This window comes from Callithrix jacchus, chromosome 6 (genome assembly GCF_049354715.1).
Source record: "Callithrix jacchus isolate 240 chromosome 6, calJac240_pri, whole genome shotgun sequence".
Classification (NCBI taxonomy): domain Eukaryota; kingdom Metazoa; phylum Chordata; class Mammalia; order Primates; family Cebidae; genus Callithrix; species Callithrix jacchus.
The window spans coordinates 25,458,826-25,481,626 of record NC_133507.1 but is presented as its reverse complement, the minus strand read 5'-3'; the positions used below and the strand labels follow the sequence as shown (position 1 = coordinate 25,481,626).

Here is a 22,801-nt window from a genome sequence, read left to right as displayed (position 1 = left end):
TGTACTGTGTTTTTTGTACACCTGGATACCAACTGATTGCTGTCAAAATACAGAAATTTGGCTTTTTGTTTCCCAGATGTTCAAATGCTATTATATCAGATTGGGCTAATGCATGCCTACTTCGGCCACAGAAATGATCACTTCCAGATATATTTGTCTGAAAACACTGATTATTTCTAACACTTAGTTGGTTTTTAAAAATATATTAATTTGATAAAGATGGGTTTCTACCGAAATATCTTTGCCAAATCTATTTGTATATAAGCAAAGGGAATTTATAAACTTAAAATGTGATGTGTGAGAGAGAGAGAGAGTGTGAGTGAGAGAAACACACGCACATGGGCCATTTTTGTGCTTTTTGGGTTGAGGAAAGGAAACAAAGAAACCACTTTGCTGCCTTCAGTTGACCAATAAAGGTAGAGGGTGATGGGAGGCCACTCAACCACACATCCAGGCTGGTGGAGGGCAACTGAAACAGAGGCTTCAGGGTACACAAACTTGGAGGATAATCGAGAGGTTTCTTGTCTGACCACACAGTGTGGGAAAACCCCCTCTAATATCCACCTGAAAATCCCCACTCTGACAGCCACCAGAATTTACCACCTCACTACGTTAACAGATAGCTCCAACTTTCAGAAAATCTTCCTTGCAGTTTTCTAAAATCTGTTTCTCCCCATCTCCACGCATCGTTCTTAGTTCAGTTCTCCAAAGGATCACAGAAAATGTGCTTCTTCCACTGCCACCAACTACCCTTTGGATTTTGAAAGCATTTGTCAGATCCTTTTAACTCTGTTCTACTTCACACTAAATATCATTAGCTCCTTTATTCAGTGCAGAACATGGTTTACAGAGCTTTTATGTGCATGGGATCTTCTTCAAACTCAAGTTTCCAGGATGTTAAATTCCTCCTGTGCCTCCAGTGTACTTCTTTGGTCAAAGTCTAAATTCTTTTTATTGTACTCCCTAGTTCAGCACACAGAGTGATAACCTGGCTATAGCTACTTGTGTACATCTCCCACTGGCTCTATGATGTAATAGATCTGGGTCTGCCCAAGTTTTCACCAAGTCTGCTAGAAATAACATCTCCCATAAGGTTAAGGGTTTAGGAAAACCCCATAGTAAATATTCCTTTTTAAACCTCATCCATCCTGCTTCTGACCTCTGACCAGCATGCATTTCCTTCCTGAACACACAGCACATGGTTTCAATGAAAAGATAAATGCTGGTCTTTCCTCTGTATCGCCAGGGATGCAGACTGCAGATGGTCAGTATATTTTAAATACTGTCTCTTTGAACTTCTGGTTTACATTTTGCGGTTCCAATTACTGAATCTACTCTTACTATTTAGATATGCCCAGATTTGTTAACATGATTACAATTCTCCCAAAAACAAAAAGTCAAGATCACAATGTTCATTGTTAAGATTAGAATTTATGGAAAAAGCAATGCTCCAAAGATGGTAAAAACTTCACTATTTGTACTACATGCCAAACTTTTTACTTATTTTTAAATATAATTTTGAAACCTAGGAAAGAGACCATTAAGATTATCTAGATGAATCACTGTAAAGTGACTTTAAAATCCCTTCTGAGAATTTCTTGATTTGCTATCAGATAATTATTAAACGTACAACTTGTTCTTTACAAAAAATACAGTTCGAGGCTATTTTTTGCTTTTAAAAATAACACCAGCCAAGTACAATCTTCAAAAATTCCTTCACAGAAAGCACATTTGCTAAGCATTTTTCAACTGGAATTGGGAGATTAGAAGTATGTTCCCTCATGTGAAGGATCTCTTCAAGAAGAACTACAAACCGCTGCTCAAGGAAATAAGAGAGGACACAAACAGATGGAAAAACATTCTATGCTCATGGTTAGGAAGAATCAATATCATGAAAATGGCCATATTGCCCAAAGTAATTTGTAGATTCAATGTTATCCCCATCAAGCTACCAATAACCTTCTTCACAGAACTGGAAAAAAGACACCTTAAACTTCATATGGAACCAAAAAAGCCAAGATAATACTAAGCAAAAAGAACAAAGCTGGAGGCATCATGCTACCTGACTTCAAACTATACTACAAAGCTATAGTAATCAAAACAGCATGGTACTGGTACCAAAAAGAGATATAGACCAATGGAACACAACAGAGGCCTCGGAAGTAATGCCACACATCCACCAACATCTAATCTTTGACAAACCTGAAAAAAACAAGCAATGGAGAAAGGATTCCCTGTTTAATAAATGGTGTTGGGAAAACTGGCTAGCCATGTGCAGAAAGCTGAAACTGGACCCTTTCCTTACACCTTATACAAAACTTAACTTCAGATGGATTAAAGATTTAAACATAAGACCTAACACCATAAAAACCCTTGAAGAAAACCTAGGCAATACCATTCAGGACATAGACATAGGCAAGGACTTCATGACTAAAACACCGAAAACATTGGCAATAAAAGCCAAAATAGACAAATGGGATCTAATTAAACTTAAGAGCTTCTGTACAGCAAAAGAAACATTCATTAGAGTGAAACAGCAACCAACAGAATGGGAAAAAATTTTTGCAATCTATTAATCTGACAAAGGGCTAATATCCAGCATCTACAAAGAACTAAAACAAATTTACAAGAAAAAAAAAAACCCATCAAAAAGTGGGTGAAGGATATGAACAGACACTTTTCAAAAGAAGACAGTTATGCAGCCAACAAACATATCAAAAATGGTCATTGGAGAAATGCAAATCAAAACGACATTGAGATACCATCTCATGCCAGTTAGAATGGTGATCATTAAAAAATGTGGAGACAACAGATGCTGGAGAGGATGTGGAGAAATAGGAATGCTTTTACACTGTCGGTGGGAGTGTAAATTAGTTCAACCATTGTGGAAGACAGTGTGGCGCTTCCTCAAGGATCTAGAAATAGAAATTCCATTTGGCCCAGCAATCCCATTACTGAGTATATACCCAAAGGATTATAAATCATTCTATTATAAAGACACATGCACACGTATGTTCATTGTGGCATTGTTTACAATAGCAAAGACTTGGAACCTGGCACTGTTTACAATAGCAAAGACGTGGAACCAACCCAAATGCCCATCAATGATAGACTGGACAAAGAAAATGTGGCACATACACACCATGGAATCCTATGCAGCCACAAAAAAGGATGAGCTCATGTCCTTTGCAGGGACATGGATGAAACTGGAAACCATCATCCTCAGCAAACTGACACAAGAACAGAAAACCAAACATTGCATGTTGTCACTCATAAGTGGGTATTGAACAATGAGAGTACATGGACACAGGCAGGGCAACATCACACACACTGGGGCCTGTTGGCGGGTGGGGGAGCAAGGGGAGGGATAGCAGGGGATGGGGGGGTTGGGGAGGTATAACATTAAAAGAAATACATAATATAGGAGACAGGGGGATGGATGCAGCAAACCACCATGGCATGTGTATACCTATGTTAACAAACCTGCATATTCTGCACATGTACCCCATAATATAAAGTATAATAAAAAAAACTAAAGGCTACATTTTACCAAAAAAAAAAAAAGTATGTTCCCTCTAGGGACTCATTTCAGAATTTCCAGGGTAGGAAGAGTAATAGCTTGAGGGAATAAAATCCAAAATTAGTGTGCCATCGCTTTGTTTTTAGTCACTATATTTATTTTCATATTTCATGGATTAAAGAGGGCACCAGTATCTTTTTATGTTTATTCAAAAAAGTACATGTGATTTACAAGAAATAAAAGAGAAAACAGGTTAATGTGGAGCTAATGTAATTTACAAGATGCCAAGAATTCTAGTTTGATTTTACAGAAACACCAGTACTTTTGTCTGACTGAAGGTAAATGATCAAACCCAAGTCCTTTTCCATCTTCATTTTTCTCTATACAACAAACAAAATTAAATACATTGGCATGTGAATACTACATTACAGTCTGGAATGACAGATTACATCCAAGTAAATGCTGAGTTCTTCAGCTGGATACATAGGTCCTTGCTAGACTGTATACTATACTCTTCAAATTCCTCATAATAAAAAACCAGTATTTTGTAGACTGTTGGGTCAAATTTCTTTTTCCAGGCTGTCCCTGGTGTTTCCCTTTAAAAAGAATTCCAGAAACAAATATTAAGGAGAGTATCTTTTATGACATGAGACTGAAAAAAATTATGTGGGGCTTGAGAGATGAATTTGCCTTCGGTTGAAAACTTTTTTTCTGTTCTTAACAACTCCCTGTTGCACAGGTTTGATCAATGTAGGATGAGGTTATGCTGGCAGGCAGGAAGATGGTAAAAACATTAGTGAATACTAACAGTGCTTTCTGGGGGTGAGCCTGTTAGCTGTCTGGATAGGGATAGCATTACCATCTTCAGGCAAATTTGGATTTGTAAAGTGCTCTTTCGTTGCTGGTATGATAACATTATCAGAATTTTAAAAATTTGTGGGAAAAAATGTTAACATTCTAGTTAGAATATGGCCTATTAATCACTAAAGTTTTATTTCAAACTGACTTTAATGTTCTTCACCCAAGAAGTATCAACCCGTTTCCGTTAACCTGCTTAGGCTGGAATTAATGGATCTCTTTAAACCTTTGCAGTAAATGCAAGTCATATGTCATGGACATCCATAGAGCCTCATGCCTGTGAGAGAAGTGAACATCACTTTGGGAGAGAGATGAGGATTTTTTTAAGTACAGGTACCCCAGGTAGTAGGAATCTAGAGAACCCTTAGTTTTAAAAGACCATCTTCTGCGCTAGGCCATATGTGTTTGGATAGCAAAGCAGCCCATAGCCTCTGTTTGCAGTTTTATGCCTTGGCTCTGTATCTTTAATCAAAACTCAGATTCTGCGCTCTTTGACTCAACTACAAAGAATAACAGGGAATCCACATGCTTTATACCCTTGTCACCCTTTTCCAAGCCTGGCTGGCCGGTAACTCCAAAGTGGATCGGTATTGCTTAGCTAAGGTTTTCACAAGATGGGTCAAGTCTGTCCATCATACTAAACAAGTCCATTAAATCAATTGCCCTTTAATTTCTTGTATTATAGTAGGCCTTAGGGAAAAATCTTGCAACAATGACATGATTTTGTCAAATTTTTTTTTCTTCCCATAAGAACAGATGGAGCTAATAATATTTCTTTTCTTTTTTTTTTTTATTTTGAGACAGAGTCTCACTTCATTGCCCAGGCTGGAGTGCAGTGGAGCAATCTCAGCTCACTGCAACCTCTGGCTCCGGGGTTCCAATGATTCTCCCACCCTCAGCTTCCTGAGTAGCTGGAATTACAGGTGTGCACCACTACGCCCAGCTAATTTTTTGTATTTTTAGTAGAGACGGGGTTTCATCATGTTGGCCAGGCTGGTCTCAAATTCCTGATTTCAAGTGATCTGCCCGCCTTGGCCTCCTAAAGTGCTGGGACTACAGGAGTAATAATAGTTCTTAAGCATATTACCTCAAGATCTGTGGGCCTTTTCTCAGAAGAGAGACTAGATACATAGTAAAAGAAGAAAAAGTAACACCTAAAAAATCCAAACTCTTTTTTTTTCCCTGGAGATATGCTGGCTTGCTATCTTTGTATTTGAGAAGAGGTAGAAACTTGCCCCTCAATGTCCTGAACAAATTAAGAGTTTTATAACTGTCACTGTAAGGTCCCAAGTTATGCTCCAAGACAGGATTCTGAGAGAGCCAGACCACCACCGTTCTATTAGGAACAGCCTGACCCAATGGAGTTTGGTTCTCACCAAGGGAATAACATGGTTCTCAGTGTGGGGGTTTAGGATTAAACAGTGGGAGAAATTCCATCTGGGGCTTGGAAGCAGAGTAGAATGCCTGAGTGCTGCCTAGTATTTTATCATCTCTTGGTGTGTCCTAACAAGACAAAAAGTATCTACAGAAGATCTACCCAAAAAGGATCTACCCACATTCACAACTGTGTTATTTTCTTGGTGAGAATCAAGCTTCATTGGGTCAGTCTGTTCCTAATAGAATGGTGGTGGTCTGGCTTGACTGTGATCCTTTCTTGGGCATAAATTGGGACCTTACAGAGGAATCAGAACTGAGGTAGAGATGCCAAGTCTTGATGGTTTTTTAGGAGCTGGGACGAAGGGGCAAGAAGGAAACAAGAATAAAATCCAGATTCCTGGCATGGACAACGAGGCAGATAAATTACCAGTTCAAAGCAGCTGTCTATTCTCCTTTTAGGTTTATAATTTTTATCATCTACATTAGTTTTTTACATAATAAATATTTGAACTCTTTCACATTTTTTTCCTCCAGACTATAGTTTCCCTTTTTATTTTGCTTCTATTTTTTCCTCTAGAGTAACTTTGAGCTTTTACCATTTGGCATCTAAGTTTGAAAGCTCAGGAAGCTGTGCTTTCAAATATTGATAAACAGTTATTCAACTTTCTGTTAGTCTCTTAATGAGTTCAGTTTTAAGGACAAGGACCAAAAGAGGCACTTCACAGATTCTAAACGAATGAGCACAGTTGCTGTCTTCACAGAGTCTGAAATCTGGTGAGGGACAAAGGCAAATAAACAGGTAGCTACAATACAATGTGACACATCTTATAAAAGGAAAATATACTTTTTGTTCATGTGAACACTGAAACTGAAAAGGTTATGGCCCTCCTGGAGAAAGTGGCATTCAGGAATACGGAAATAACCACACAGAGGATGCGGTTAGGGAAGGAGGGATGAGGTGTGGAAATGGCACCACTGGAGGTCCAAGTGAGAAACCAAGGTCATTATTGACAGCTGCGGGGTGGAGCATAAGGCACAAGGGAAAAGGCTTTTCCATCCCATTCATTTTCTTTTCTGTAGTCAACATGTTCAATTTGCAACAAGGAATTTGAGTGCTATAAAGTTCTAACCTTACGCAATTAGTGGAAGCAGTGGCAGTGGTGGTTATAACAGCCACAGTAGCAGTGGTTTTATTCATATTTGTTAATCAAATTTAGGAGTTCTGTTGGTGCATGATATAAACTGCATATTTAATTTTTTGTCTATGCTGTTAACTATAAGGAAAGTTGTAATAACTTCTTTATGAGGCATAAATTCATATTCAGAATCAGATTCATTTATGAGTTTTGTATCCTGTCCCGCTTACCTAAATTTATATTTTATATACTAACACATGGTCTGGAGTGATACTCCTTTAACATGCTGCATTCCAATTCAAATGATTTAAATAAAGAAGGGAAACACAAGAGTCAGCAAGTCAGAAGCATAAAATGCTTAGTATAGTTGAAAAAATGCTGGAAATTTGTTTTAAGACAAGAAGAATGGGAGGAGAAGAGACATGGCTTTACATAACCAGGAAATCATAATGAATTCCTTCTACTTTTAAACCCTAAATATTTCCAATTAAAACCAGGAAACAGAGTCAGTTCTCAATGAAATGGCAACTTCAGCACAGGTTTACAAATGGTCCTGATTGAAATAATCAATGAAACAGCAAAAGAAAACCTGAATGACGAGTAGGTGAAACTAGAGAAGGGTAGCACATTGAACTGTGAGCTATTTCTGTTAGTCATGGATCAGATTAAAGAAAAATATTAAGGATCAGTTCATAAGTCTCTTCTTGAGCAGGTGGCACAACTTCAGGGGATAAAAATTAATAGGCAGTGTAGTGATGGTGGTCTGTTAGACAACAGATCAATGGAAAAAACATAAGAGACCAGAAAAAGACCAACGCGTGTGGGGATGTGGAAATGACGAAGGGGCAACAGTGTCAGACAGGTAGGCCTATTTGGTAAACACCATTGAAATAATTAGCCAATGAAATGAAAACAATAATATAATTGCATCTGGATCATACACGATCTAGAAAAAGAAATTCTATATAGATCAAAGACCTAAATGTGAAACATTAAACTTGAAAACAAAAATCATATGATACCATAAGACTGAAGATGTGTTAGGACTCACTATGTTATTTAAAAAACTTCAAAACAAAAGACACTATACATAAATATGGGGACAACAGGCACTGTGGACTAGAGGTGGGTTAGAAAACCATCAGGTACTATGCTCACTACCGGAGTGATGGAATCGATACTCCAAACCTCAGCATCACGCAATACTCCCATGTAACAAATCTGCACATGTACCTCCTGTATCTAAAATAAAAGTTGAAATTTTTACACACACACACACACCACAAAGATAAAAGCTACAAAGTAAGAGATGCTTTCAATGTCTAAAGGAGACAAAAAATTGTAACTATATATAAAGAACTAGTATAAATCAATCAAAAAAGGCAATCCAATAGGAATTTAGGCAAAAAATATAAACAGTTCCAAGAAAAGACATTAAAAGAAAGCCTCAAAAAACATTAAAAAAAAAGTATCTCATTGAAAATAAGGTAAATTGAAATTAAAACGACATACTGTTTCACAGCAATACAACTGGTGAAAGTCTGAAGAAACCATGTGCTGGCAAGCATGTGCAGAAAAAGCAGGTCTTGTGCACTGTAGGTCCTGAACAAAAATTGTTACAACTATGTGAAAGAATAAGCTGCAGTGTTCATTAAAGTGTGACTAGACTGTGTAACTCACCAATGTGATCTCTAGTTGTACATCCCAGAGCAGTGTTGAGAACAGGCACAACTGTGTACCAACAGCACACCACCCACAGCCATACAACCCCTCTCTAGGTGATTTAGTGAGGGTCTGGTGGGGGCGTTTCCGATTGGGGCCTACTATTGGCTGTTAGTGAGCAGCAGCCAGTGCTTTGCATGGGTGAAAATGTCCTTCCATACAAAGAATTACCTTCTTTGTATAACTTTTCAATGTTCTGTGGACAACTCTGTTCATAATAATCTGGGTTTAAATTTAATCCCATTTTAATAACAGAGTTTTTTGTAGTTGAATATACACTGAATTTTTAGAAATGGAATTACCACATAAATCAAAGGAAGAATCAACTTTTTCTGAAAATGAGCTGTTCACCATTTTACAGTCACTCATGGCATATGAGTCATCAATACCATACATCTGTATCAAGCTACATCTGTGACTGCCATAGAAACAGGGTGACTACAAATATCTGACTTAACTCATGTAGTCAAACTGAAATTTATACACTAAAATGCACTTTATTTTATTGTAAATCACTTCCCTTTTATTTATCCCTTATATTAAAGTATTGTACGGCTATATTTGAAATTATGTAGGCAGGCAGATTATTTTTTCTTTGAATTTCATTTCTGGGTAGTAAAAGTAATGTCACAATATTTGCTATGAAAGAAGGTGAGGTTAGGTTTGACAGGGTTAAGAAGTTTCCCCTAGAAAAACTCATCTATGTGCACAAGGAAAAAATGTTCAAAGGTATTCATTGTAACATGTTTGTCACAGCAAAAATTTGAAAGCACCCTTCAATATCTACCAACAAAAGACTGAAAAAACAAATAACAATAAATTCATACAATGGAATCAACATAGGAAAAACATTTGGAAAACATAAAACAACACAATAAGAGCATGTCATACAAGGTCATGAACAATATGATACTATTATGCAAAGTTCAACAATTAAAATATACATATATATTGCAGACAGACACCTACTGAAATTGCAAATAAGTTTTAAAGCACTGAAAGAAAATGACACAGCAAGTTTAAAGAAGTTCTGCTGGGAAAATGGGAGTTCCTGAAGGGATAAGGAAAGGATACAAGGTGACTTAGATAGCTAGCATTTCACTAGGTATAAAGAAAGTTGTGCAATTATGGAAAAACATTAAAATTAGTTGAGTCTGGATGGCAGGTACGTGAATGTTCACTGTATTATTTATTGTCCAAAATACTTCAACATTTTAAGTTAGTGATTGTTACATTCAGATCCTGGTTTTTATCATTTTCGTTATTTCTGTAATTTGCAAATAATTAACATGTATTTGTAAAAAAGTATACCTTTCCTCTTTTAAAATGTGTGTAAAATTAAAACTTTAAATGCATACATAAAATATATAAGAAAAAATACATATATGCATAGGAAAAAAGAGCTGGAGGATATATTCCAAAATGTCAATAGTGGCTACATCTGGACAGTAAAGAACATTTTCATTTTATTTTTTCTATATTTAAACAAATGGTCTTACCAAATATACTATTTTTATGATGATAAAAATAATTTTTTTCTTTCAAAAAAATGCATTTACATTAGGGGGAGCATGAACACAGTTCCTCACTATCCACAAATTATGCAGTTGAGTTTCCCACATTTGGGGAAATCGGAGGGGTCAGCACACCCGGAGTGTAATGAATAAGCCTCGCCCTGGGAAACCACCTTTGTGATCTTGGTATCTCCCCTACCAAGTAAGTATCTATGATGATAAAAATGTTTAAAAATAACCAGAAGTAAAAATAGAAAAATAGCCTTTTTGTTACTTCTGTGCCTTGAATGCTCACATTGTCTCAATTACCACAGGGCAATGAACCTGGGATTATACTGTAAATGGATTACATTTGCATTAATCAATTTAGACCCTAGAAACTGAAACTGTGGTCTCACCTCTGGAATGCCAGACTTGGATTTCATGGTGCCTGGTGTCCACAGATGGAGTCTTGGATTCCTATCTGATGGGGAGCTGGAATGTTTCTTGCAGTTAATCAAAGTCCTGAGAGTGAGGAGTCTCAGTCTTCAGTTTAAGAAGGCTTTGTTGAACCTTAGTCCCACTGACACCCTAATCTCCAGATCTACTCACAGGCCACCCAGGAATTAGATGTGGGCCTGCATCATCCGATGTCATCCCTGTGTCCTTTACCATTTGTAATGATAACTTTTCCAAAGGTTAACATTTTCTACAAAGTCAATTCAGGAATTATAAAATTTTGGAGGGTCCTGTAGAATCTTACAGCCTATTACACTGTGATTTCTTTGAGGGCAGGCTATAAAGAGTTGCTGAAAAAATATTTCATGTATTTTCTGTGCTTTTTAGATTTATTTCACTGAGTGTCTAGTAACCACTTATATTTATAAACTCATGCTGTGCACCACGGGGGAGACAGATGAAGACAGAGATCCCACATTCTATTTTCTCACATTTTCTTATTGTACACTTGATCTTAGCCAAAAGGCCGAGAAGCGATCACATTTTCTTACTGTAAGTGCTCCTGAAGCATTCTTACAATGCAGTCATATTACTACTGAGTATTTATTCCAATCCCTGAGCCTTGAAGCTTGGGATTTTTGAGACTATTGCCATATGTCTGCATCTTGATGTGGCACAGGTACTGACTGTGACACAGATACAGCTTACTTGAAGAAATTTAATTCCTAAAAGGCAAAAGTAACAATATTAGAATGTTAACTAATTTTTAAGCAAATACAGATCATTTTGATTCAAGCCAATATCTTTTTCAGTGCATGCATTACTTCCCGGTGAGAAGCAGCAACTTTCAAAGCAGTTCTGTTACTGTGGACTGAAAATAAACTTTAAAACAACCTTCACATTTTCTTTCTCACTTAATAGATCAAGGTTGAATTTTTAGTATTAATGCCATTTTCAATATGAATGGGGTTTTATACTACAATAGTTATAGGTTTTAATTTTATACTATAAAAGCACAGTATTGGCCTGGCGCAGTGGCTCATGCCTGTAATCCCAGCACTTTGGAAGTCAGGAGTTAGATACCGTCCTGGCCAACATGGTGAAACCCCATCTCTGCTAAAAATACAAAAATTAGCTGTGTGTGGTGGTGGGCACCTGTAATCCCAGCTACTCAGGAGGCCGAGGTGGGAGAGTTGCTTGAACCGGGAGGTTCAAGACCAGCCTGGGCAACAGAGAGAGACTACATCTCAAAAAAAAAAAAAAAAAAAAAAAAAAAGACAAAACAAAAAACCCCCACAGTATTGTAAAGCAATCAAAGCCCTTTATAAAGAGCAAAGAGATCTGTATGGAAGGGTTGCAATACTGAAGATGCAGTTAAAATAAGTGAAAATAACTAAATATGGGAGCCCCAAATTAATACAGCCATTCTTATTTCTTACCCGCTTATAAAGCAACAGACTCAATACATTTCTACAAGGTAGGGATTCTTCATAACTAAATAGGAATATTCTAAATGACTAACAATGCGAGCCAGCTAATTAAGTATGATATACCAGTCAAAACACTATGCAGCCACTAATAAACGGAATTTTGAAGACTAATTAGAAATAAAGGACATATAATTCAATGTAAATAGGATGATATAAATAAACATAGAATAATAATAACTAAAATGCAAACTGTAGGAATGCCAGCACCGGGATTATGAGTAATCTTTTAAAATAAAAAAATTATAATTATTAACAGGAAAAGTTAGACACAAGCTACTATGACTTTTGAATTAAAGAACTGCCATTATGGAAGATATAAACTGTACAAACTGATATAAGGCAATGGCGACACTGCAGTACAGTGGGGATGTGATAATGGATGTAAGTCAACCAGATATCCGACTGAAAAAAATAACTGACATTGACTCCCACCTTACATCTGTTACAAAAACCAGTGTCAGATGGATTGCAGATCTAAATATGATAAGTAAAACCAAAAAAAGCTTATAGAAGAGTAACACAGAATATCTCCATGACTTTGGAATAAGCAGATTTCTTAACCAGGACACCAAAAGTATTAATCATAAAAGAAAAAGTTGAAAAATATGAGGCCATATTAAAACTAAGAACTTCCACTTCTCAAGAGACATCATTAGAGAACAGAAAGATAACTCGCAGAGGAGGAGAAAATATTTGCAATACACATACCCAACCAGGAACTTTTATGCAGAATATATAAATAATGCCTATAAATCAATACAAAAAAGGCAGAGAATCTAAAAGTGGGTAAAGACTTAACAGGCCTTTCACAAATCAGTAAACACCAATGGTCAATATATAAATGGAAAGGACCTTTCCCTTCTCTAGTCACCAGGAAAATCTACATAAGATACTACCAGATACACACAAATATGGTGCAAATGAAAGCAAAAACAAGTATGGACAAAGATACAGAGCAACTGGAACTTTCAGATACTCCTGGGGGATGCATAAAGTGGTAAATTAACTAAGCTTGAACATATGCCTACTCTATGACCCAGCAATTTCTCTCCCAACAGAAAGTGTAGCATATTAACCAAAAGACATATTTAAGAATATTCAAAGTGACAATATTCATTATGATCAGATACTGGAAATTACTTCAATATCCACCAACAGAGGGGTGGATAAATAAACTGTGGTAGTCACACAATACAGTAACATGAATGAGCAAATCGCAACCATGCGCCATGACATGGATGAACCTCATGAACAGAATGCTGAATGAAAAATGCCCAACACAAGAGTACATTCTATATATAAAGCTTAAAATCAGGTAAATCTCATTTATGATGCTGAAGCCAAGAGAATTGCTACCCTTAGGGTGAAGGGTAGCAGTAATGAGAAAGGAGCTTGGCTTTTGTGATGTTTGTAAGGTTCTGTTTCTAGATCTGGGTAGTAGTTACACTGGCATATGTTCCGTTTATGAAAATTGATCAAGCTGTGCATTTAAGACTTGCATACTTTTTAATATGCATATTATGCATCAGTAAGTTTACTTAAAATGTTATTTGACACAAATTACATGAATATTTTAAGGGTTGGTGAGTCTTTTAGAGATGCTAATAACTGCAACTAATAAAAATAAACCATTTCGGAACCTTTAAAAAAGAACTGGCAGCAAAGGCAAGAGCACATGGTTTGTCTCCTTGTATCTTTTTTCTCCATATCCTCTAACGACTAATAAAATATGGCTTTCATTGCAAAGTCTTTACACTAATTCTCCTGCCCAGGTCTGTCCTCAACCAAATGACTTCCTTATTCAAGTGAGTGTAACCAGCCTCCTCAGGGCTGCATACTTCTGTCTACCCTCTGGCTCCCGACATTGTGGTTCACACGAAATTTGGTCTTTTAAATACCCATTGGAAGATACTCAAAAGGCTTAGAAAACTGTTCTTTGATTTGGGTCTGCTTCATTTTTTGGGAAAGCAAAACAATCCCCAGCAACACATGCTTTTTCTCTACTGCTGCCTTTATTTATTTAAAAACATCCAACACATGACCCAAAGAATTTCCAAGTGTCTCTTTCCACTTTTACTATCTACCACTGCCAAAATCTAACCACTAGCAGGGTAAAATAATCTCAGCTCACATCATGGGAAATATTTCTTTGGCTCTGAGAAAACCAGAGAGAAAGTGCTGCAAAATGTAGGTTAGGAAAATAACATGAAAGTCATTTCAAGTTGATGATTTCCACAATATGGAACATGACGGTCTTGCATATGTGACTCTCTGAATAAAAACTCCAAAAATACTGTGTGTTAAGATTATCATTATTAATTGACACCCCCCTTTACTCTATCAGGGGCACTCAGGTGTGCTTTCTTAACACGCATTCTTTAGATTTATCAGCAAACCCTGTCCCTACTGAAATCTGTTGCAAACTAAAGAATTCCACTGTAATATAAAGCAAACATGCTGATAGAGCATCTTTGAAAAAGCTTTCATAAGACAGACTAATGCTAACCACTTTTCCAAGGCTTCCCAGCCTATGACTACCAGTGAAGTTAGATTAATAACCACCAAATCACACTGGGTCTCTGTCCCACCAGTTCATATGGGGCCTTATTTGGAATGTGTCCATCAACAAATCTGGGAATCCTAGTGGGCATTCCTCATGGGCCCAAGAGCTCACACTTGCCACAGATACTTAAACGCTAGGGTTGTCAGGGTGCCCAAACTCTGCAGTGGTCTCTGGAGTAGTGAAAGTGCTCCTTCCTTGTGCTTCACTCTTAGAGGGTATACTACTGTGACCCAATGTCTTAGAGAGGTCAGTTCTTCCAGGTTTTACTCTTGCCTTCCAGAAGTCATCATACATCCTCTCCTTTCCACAATCATTGAAATCTCCTTTACAGTGGCTCTCCCTTCACTGAAAGAAAAGTAAAAATGCCAAACCTGGCGGTAGAGGAGAAGAGAGGAGGATGAACTGGTGCGAGCAAAGAGGAGGTGGGTCCACACAGCTTCTATACAGCTAGCTATGCACAGAAACAGGGCATGGGGGTGGGGCATCAAGGTGGAGAAGGTGAAGCAATAATTCCAAAGAGACCAGTGTCTAAACCCAGAATCAGAATCATATTTACAGAAGAGCAAAGGGTTGGGCAAATAAATACTAGGTCTCTTGTCTACAAATATCTCCCTATGGCTGAAATTGGTTTAAAATTAACATCTACTGGAACCCTGAAAGGAAAAATGAGGGACTAAGTACCTTGATAATCTAAATATAATTAGACAAGGAAACTGAGAGAGTACTAACTCTATTCTATCCCAGCTTCCACACCTCTAATAACAACACTTAGGAGGACCTCAGGCGTTGCTTTAGCACCTCTGGCTATGCCATCTTCTTTTCGCTAATCTCTTAACTGTTCCCCATCACCCTCCCCAACTCCTACTCACTATGGCCTTACTGTGTCTCTACTCAGATACTCACCAGAATTGCTATGCTTGGCATCTAGTAGATCCTCCACTGATATTTGTTAAATCAATGAGTGAACCCAATTTGTGTTACATATTGGTTAAACGAAGCAGTAACTATGATTAAACTGGCAAAAAATTTAAAACATAAAAACAAAACACCATCACAACAAAATACAGTGATGGTCACTGGAACACTGCCTCAAACAGGAAAAACAATGACCATGGCAACAGACTAATGATCCATTAAAAAGGGACTGGTTTGAGAAAATCATAAAATTTATTCAGCCATGAGTAAGAATATGGTCAATCTGAATGTGACAATGAATTCTATGATCCAGTAGCAAAAAACACCACTAAGATATATTTTGATTTGTATAAAAAGCAAAGTAGAATAACAATAATCATATGAGATCCTTCCCTCTCCCTTCTTTTTTTTTTGGGGGATGGAGTTTCACTCTCGTTACCCAGGCTGGAGTGCAATGGTGCAATCTTGGCTCACCGCAACCTCCGCCTTCTGGGTTCAGGCAATTCTCCTGCCTCAGCCTCCTGAGTAGCTGGGATTACAGGCACGTGCCACCATGCCCAGCTAATTTTTTGTATTTTTAGTAGAGACGGGGTTTCACCATGTTGACCAGGATGGTCTCGATCTCTTGATCTCGTGATCCACCCGCCTTGGCCTCCCAAGGTGCTGGGATTACAGGCTTGAGCATACTTCTTGGTATACTTGTTAAGATGACATCCATGGTATATTAGTAATTTTTTTTTTAAGACAGGGTCTCCTTCTGTCACCCAGGCTGAAGTACAGTGGTGCAATCATGGTCTGCTGCAGCCTCTACCTTTCTGGGCTCAGGGGATCCTCTCACCTCAGCCTCCTCAGTAGCTGGCACTACAGGCTCAGGCTACCATGCCTGGATAAGTTTTGTATTTTTTGTAAAGAAGGGATTTCACCATGTTGTCCAGGCTGGTCTCGAACTCCTGGGCTCAAGTGATCAGGAGGTCTGCCTTGGCCTCCTGAAGTGCTGAGATTACAAGTGTGAGCCACCTCACCTGGCCTAAATTTTTTAATTGACCAATTATCAAGAGTATCAGCTAGATTCTTAAAAAGTCTTTTGTAAAAAATATAGAATGGATAAAATGGTATCCCAAGTTACTTTAAGCTCTAAACACCCAGGGCCTTATGATTCTATTAGCAAGTTTGCCTTTCATTTTTATATGGCACATTCTGTAACTCAATATTTAGTTTTTCCTTAATGTAACTGACTGTGGCAAAATGATCTCCGGATGACCAATAAAAGTGAAGTTAATTTGTATTTCTGCATTTTTCATATCCAGGAAAATAATTTTTAAAGCTTCTGAAAACCATTTCAGACAAACTTTGTGACTATACCTGAACATGAGATAGACAGAAAAATATGTTACCTGATATACATTTACTACCCCCAGTAACAACAGAAAATATCTGTTACCTGATACAGATTTACTATCCTCAGTGACAACAGAGAAAAACACAACCACATAAACACAAAGCTCTAGATGTAGAAGGAGCTTGACAGTTTATTTGCTTTAAAACAACCTGCCTGCAGTGTGGAATCTCTTTCATCACGGAAGTATGGCAGTATACTTATCTGTGTGTGTGCGTATATGTGTGCGTGTGTGTATGCATGTGTGTTTGTGTGTGTGTGTGTCTGTACACATGAATTCACTTATTCATTACGATCATCTGCATAATAAGTTCTCTGATAGGCCAAAGAACATGATACTGCCTCTATCCCTCAGACTCTCCCCAGTTTTCCTGTGGTATATTCAAATCATATTTTTTATTATAACAACACTGCTTCTAGTTTTACTTTCTAGAATAACACAAGCCTTTAAATTCTTGAAAGCTGGCTATCACATCTTCCCCAATACTTCTTTTTTCATAACCTCCCACCCCCTAAAAACTTCAAGTTCCCTCCATGCTCCGTGTACAAAATTAACAAGTGTTGCACTTAGGTCAAAAAGTCAGTTGTGGCTGGGAATGGTGGCTCACGCCGGTAATCCTGGCACTTTGGGAGGCCAAAGTGGGCAGATCATGAGGTCAGGAGTTCAAGACCAGCCTGGTCAATACAGTGAAACCCTGTCTCTACTAAAAATACAAAAGTTAGCCCGGTGTAGTGGCTAGTCCCAGATCTCAGGAGGCTGAGGCACGAGAACCACTTGAACGCAGGAGGCAGAGATTGTAGTGAGCTGACTCATCACTGCACTTTCCAGCCTGGGTGACAGAGCAAGAATCAGTTTCAAAGAACAAACAAAAAATCACGTGCACAAACAAGTGTATTCCTAGGTAGCTATTTATATGGGAAAAGGTCTTCAGTTTGTGGTTGACAATAGGTTTACTGTGAGCTAACAGTCTGAGGCAGCTGCTAACTCAATCTTAGGTTTTCTTTCATGAAGTACAGGGACAGATTATAAAGTAAAAGGTTTCTTTAATGGTCACCTATATATCTGAAGTATTATTCTGTTAGGAAGGACAGGTTGGGCCAAAGAGGATGGCAAGTTGCCTGTAAATCATATTTTACAGGTATGAAGAGCATGGAGCCAAAATGTGGCATGAAGTCAGATTTAATCACCAGGACAGTCAGCCATTGAAGGCCTCAGCATACCAACAATCGGGAGGAAAATTGGGCATCCAACCTTACGCCAAGGTTGCATCTGCTCTGGTACTGGGGCATTTTTAGAGGGTACCGAGTGGAAAGGCAACAAGGAAGTCTGCAGGTGAAAAAGCTCAGCAAGGAGGAAAGGGAACTTGGAGGTGACAACCCACCTGATACCAAGGTTTGCTGAGGACATGGCAAAACCGGGGATTTGTCCAGAGAATTTTACCACAGAAGCCCCCTGGCTATATACTTAGCAGCAAAAAGTACCAACTTCTCAAATGTAGGAAGAAAGAAAATTTGATAATCATATTTTATAATAATTTTGTCCTTAAAGTAAACTTTGTGTTCTTGAATAACTCAAAGCATTGCATATTTTCGGGGTACATCTGAATCTACAAACACATGAGATAAAAATAAACTTGGCAGTAAAGTTTGTTTTTTTAGCAGGCAGCTTTCTCGCTCCCTCCTTTGGTATGTTAATCTCCTTATTTTGGGGGGAAATCCTTGCCTCCTGAGGATCTGGTTTCCCGACACCACTTAGGGCACCTTTCAGGATTAATATTCACTGGCCCAACTGTCCTTGCTCTGTTGAATATGTCACACTACTGCTCCACAGACAGACAGGGGCCAGCTGAGAACAGGTTTGGTGGTAACTTGCACCACCCTCCCTAAATCTGATGGAAGGAGCTGGAAGAAATGTAATAATAAAGTTTCCAAGGATGGTCTAGCAAAATGAATTCTGTAGCTCTGAAGCACTGAATATTTAGCCACTTAGAATATTATCACTGGATTTACAATAGACCTTTGTATTCTCTGTTTGTGAATAGGGTCAGTTGGCAGCTAGTTAAGTTTCTTAGGGAGTTATTGAAGCTAGCATTAAAATAAAACCAAGCACAGGATTCCCTAAAAGCTGCAAAGCACTGGGAAGTCTGCCCGGAACAATATCAGGTCATCTTACAAGCGCAAGAGCAGAATATTTGAGCAGTAAGTATTAGTAATAGAGGGCTCACCTTTCAATGGTGGCTAGAACTGGTCATCCCTTCATGCTTGTGTCCATGGTTCTGGTTTACTTTCTATGGGCTTCAGAACTCTGGGACTTCAGAGGTGGGTAAAGATGTGAAGCACGCTAGACAGTGGCTAAGAAAAGTGACCTATTCTTACTATCACTATAACCAGTGGTTAGTAATTATATTTAGTCAAAATATTTTATCATCTTCGCATCTGTTAGAAAAGTCATTGTAAATGTCTATCTTAGAAATGTCCAACTGCTATATTACCATGCAAAAGATCTGCAGCTGAGATACATAAGATTCTGTACAGTAAATAGTCCTGGTACCCAAAGGAAGCAGCAGAAGCATGAGGTAAGTAAGAAAGCGAGTTCAAATCATGACTGGTAGCACACATTTACAGCACCTCAGAGAGTGACTTAGAAGCATTAATTACCTTCAAGAAATGTATTCTAACAATGGAAAAGACAAAACCCTGCAATCAAGTTGACTTGTGAACCATAAGCTCAGTTTCGTGGTGGAAGTAGGTGCTAATTACCATAGGGAGTCCTCTCCCCAAGAAGAAAGAACCTGTTCCTTCTAATACCGCATAAGTCGTAAGTCACATTTCACATTAAAGCAGCACCCACCTGTACCTTCCCGGCAAGACCAACCACAAAAGTGAACTAAGAGCATAGTCTAAAATGGTATCAAGAGCAAACTGCCCGAGTTAGCACAGACACTTTTCAGTGCTCTCTTGTGCTCTACTAAATGGTTTCTCCAGCATTTGATGTTTATGTTATTTTGGGAATTTCCCCCGACATTTGGAAAAAAAGTGGAAGCTAAGTGAACTATAAGGAAGAAGTTGAAACCTTCCAACTCCCAAATTCCTCTCAATTTGACAGATAAGGGATTACTGGATGAAATAGGGTGAAAAAATCTACTCTATGGTGAAAACATGTGCAATCATAAAAACAAAGAAATGTAGAGTTCTGTTATCTGAGGTTTTGGAGACAAGAACAACTTAAAGAGTAGAGTGAATATTAAGTCCATTGGTCAGCTAATAAATAGGAGACCTTCATTTCCCCAGACTGTGCTAACATGAAGCAAACGCTTTAGTGAAGGAAAAGGAAATAAATCTATTTTTATATCCCTTGCTACAGTAGATTTTATCTATTAGAGATGAAATCAAGTTTAAGTTGTGACTACACAAATGAACTGACAACATACATATTACCTAAACCAGAAGACATGCAAACTCTTAGTAATGTTTCATGTGTGGTTGTGTGTGTGTGTGTGTGTGTGTGTGTGTGTGTGTGTGTGATCCTCAATTCATAGAGTTAGAACACTGGGTCACCTACTTTTAAAACTAAAAAATTAAAGTTAAAATTGTATTTCTACTCCATACTATAAACCAAGATAAAAATCTAGGTGAGGCTGGACGCTGTAGAACCCACTTGTAATCCCAGCACTTTGGGAGGCTGAGGCGGGTGGGTTACCTGAGGTCAGGAGTTTGAGACCAGCCTGGCCAACATGGCAAAACCCCACTACTTAAAATACAAAAATTAGCCAGGGGTGGTGGAGTGCACCTGTAATCCCAGCTGCCCAGTAGGGTGAAGCAGGACAACCACTTGAACCCGGCGGGCTGAGACTGCAGTGAGCTGAGACTGTGCCACTGCACTCCAGCCTGAGTGACAGAGAGAGACTGTCTCAAAAAAAAAAAATAAATAAATAAATATATATATATATGGATTAAAAAGTGACACATACATGTAATTATTAAATAAAATTAAAATGCATATCTTTCTAAACAAAAAATGTAAAAAAAACCAAAAACCCAAAAACTAAAAACCGAACTTCTAAATATTCTAAAGACATTCAGAAAATAAATTTTAAAAATCATATCTTTTCCCATAAATTTTTGACTTTCTATGGCACAAAATCATATAAAGTTAAAAAGCAAGTCAGAAATTGAAAAGGACTACCAGAACAAAGATGAATAGCTTCATATAAAAAGCTTTTACCAGTAAATCAGAAAATGAACACCACAATTAAAAAACACAGCCAAAGAACACAAACAATAAAAAAAAAAAGCAAGTGGCCAAGTTACATATAAGGTACTGTTCAGCCTCTTTAATAGCAAAAGCAAATTTAAACTAAGACTCAATACCTTTAGTTACTGACATATTCAGGACTCTCTATTCTTGATTTTGTAACATTTTTTCCCTAGAAAATCAAGGGGCATATTTGCACATAGAAATTAATTAGCCTTAAAAGGCACACAGTGTTTTCTTACAATTTAAAATCTCTGTGTATATTATATATTCCATCATTCCCATTCATTCCTAACTTGCTTGTTTTCCCCTTTCCTCAGTGAGACATTTAACTATTGTACTCATCTTTTTAAATACACCTGCTATTTACTTATCAATTCTAGTGTATTTTCTTGTATAAAATTTAATTTTTACTTTTTTATTAGTATCTTCTTTTTGTAAGGAGGGGACTTGTCCTTCTTTCTCTGATTACCTCAGTGGAATGAAGAGTTGATTGTTTTTTTCTTATTAAATAATAAAAACAAAGGCTAGCTTTTTATACTCAGAGTTATAGAATCACATCTGAAGACTTTTATATGTTGAATTCTTACTTTTGTCAATTTTTAAATCCACATAGGCATGTTCCTTACTATCTTTAATTAGTGTCCATAAAATGCAGGGGGTAAGGCCAAAAGCAATAGCAGGGAAAGGCCATTAACATAACACAAATATAATCAAGCCTATAGTACTAAATTTTTGGCTCTTCAGTAAAGCCTAACCTAAAAAGCACATCTCTTAACTACATAAAAAGGCAAAAGAATGGATGCTCTGGCAGTTAAAACACTCTCACAAACTAAATCATTTCCAAATATTAGGTGTTCCAGTTTCACTGTTTTGATATTGTCAGAAATGTCAGCCACTTTTTTTTGCTCCATTTAAACATTATCTTTATTTTTTAATATAATTAACTTGATTATAAATTTATATAATTCAATCTTTAATAATGGCCAAGCTTAACAACTGGTTAACAAATTTCCTGAGAATTCAGTGATCTGCTCTTATGAACCAACAGGTTCTTTTCCATTTCCACACTTTTGAGAGGTTCTAGTCCCTCATGACCTGGTGTTGCTGTTGTTCCTGTGTCTGTTTCTAGTCTGCAACTTTCACAGTACTTGAGTCCTCTTTGATGATCGAGGCTTGGTTCGCTCCAAATTGCAAGACCCCTGGAACTGACATCTCATGTTGTGCAAATAATTCCAATAATTCAGGTCCTTGTTAGGTAATCTTTTGAGTACTCCCTCACTGGGACCTCAGCCTGTAGTGATTTTAGACTAATTTCTAGAGGTATGTTGTGTTTCATTTCCTTGAACTCTGAGTAGAGATAGCCATGCCCTTAGGATATTTTATTATACCTTCTTATGTAAGCTATTTTTGTATCTATTTTTAAGAGTAATTGCAAAAATGTTCTGTCTTACACATCACCTTACAAAGGAAGTTATTAGCAAGGGATGATAAGCACTAGTGCCACTGCAGTATTTTTCTATAGGGGACACTTGTCAGTGAGCGAAGAGGCCAACATTGTGACATATACCTGGAGCTTAAATTTTACTTCTTTCTAATAGTGAAAACAAATACTGT

General features: G+C 37.6%; 1 protein-coding gene and 1 non-coding gene across 3 annotated transcripts in view; both read right to left on the bottom strand.

Annotated features, from left to right (window-relative positions):
- The window catches only part of EFL1 (elongation factor like GTPase 1), a 122,273-nt gene that overhangs the window by 32,176 nt on the left and 67,296 nt on the right, over positions 1-22,801 (bottom strand). The gene's annotated exons all lie outside the window — the stretch shown is intronic.
- Positions 10,174-10,337, bottom strand: LOC118155151 (U1 spliceosomal RNA). Its single transcript, XR_004745372.1, has one exon. It is a non-coding gene; the product is annotated as a U1 spliceosomal RNA (small nuclear RNA).